This window comes from Etheostoma spectabile, chromosome 3, assembly GCF_008692095.1.
Source record: "Etheostoma spectabile isolate EspeVRDwgs_2016 chromosome 3, UIUC_Espe_1.0, whole genome shotgun sequence".
NCBI classification, from domain to species: Eukaryota; Metazoa; Chordata; class Actinopteri; order Perciformes; family Percidae; genus Etheostoma; species Etheostoma spectabile.
In genome coordinates, this window is record NC_045735.1 from 26,131,632 (window position 1) to 26,133,074 (window position 1,443).

The window sequence follows — 1,443 nt, forward strand, 5'->3', positions numbered from 1 at the left end:
GTGTAATGTTCCCACCTTCCACGCTGGGCTGAGGAATCTTATGTACAGATTAATTTGCCGATTAACTGAGTCAAATATTACAATTTTAAATGCTATAACCAATCCTACACTTAGTCATATCAGATATTCGTAAAAACTCTGGAAACACTGGAACACACACCTGTACCTGTTTTAATTATTGGGCACTGCTATTTGTAGGTTTGTATGTATGTGTGTCTTTTTTGTGATCATTTTGGGAGTCAGTTTGTCTATGTGTATTTATGTTTGTGTTTGGTTTGTACCCCTCTTGTAATGTGTTGTGTGTATTTTTTATCTGGACCTTGAGTCTGTAAAATAAAGTAATGAAAAGATGCAATACTGTTGTATGTTTGATACAATACCAAAAATGTTCAGTTAAATCAATTCAAGAAAATTCTGTTTACATAATCACATTCATAAGATATACTTCTTATTCATGTACACTCCTAAACGGGTTGGTAAATTGCATTGAAAAATGAATGTAATACTTTACTGGCAAAACTCAAGCGTTCATTATGTGTGAAAGTATTTACTGTGACACTAGCCATAACTGAGCTTAATTTCTCACATATCAATCATTAACAGTCAGTCTGGCTGGTCGTCCCTTAAACACAAACAACAGAATGAGATTAAAACCTTTCAAACGGAATTGTGTGTGGAGGCTCATTGTTTTCAACAGGAAAAAAAAGGGAATTATTTCTGTTGTCTGTGTTCAGAAAAATTGTTTTCAATTAGAAAAAGATATTGCGTTGTTCTCTGCTGGAGCAGGTCATGGACTGTATTTAGCACTGTAAATTGTTATTATTTGATAAAAATTTGTTAACATGAATTGTGAATTTTGCATCGCTGCAAGCTGACTTTCTGGCTTGTGTAGGAACTGTGATGTGTGAAAACTGCCTTGTGCCTTGACCTAGTCCTCGAAATCGTGGATTTCATCTTAACCACATGATTAAAGCTGGGCATTATTTGAGAGAAAAGCTTTAAACTGCCTGGCTTTTGAAAAAGGATTATCGTAATAGGAAACTCATTCAAGAAGATGAGGAAACAAAGATGTCCTTTCCCCTCTTATTCCCACCTGCTGCTCTGTTTTATAGGCTCTTCAGTTATATTTTACCACCACTCAACCACCTTCACGGCTGACTTTATCTGAGGACATTAAAAATGTGTTTTGCTGCAATGTTAAAGAAACAGATAAACTCATAAGCATTTATAGACACACACTAAAATATAATCATACAAATTGTTCCTCTGGGCCACTAGTAGCTTTGGCATTATATACAGTTCTGTTAAAAATAATAGGGGAAAAAAAAGTGAATCATGTTCAAAATCCTTAGATTAGCTTTTAATTGCAATATCAATGCATTGGAAACACTGCACATTCAATTCCAAATCAAAACATGACCTAAACTGATCAAGTTTGTGTTC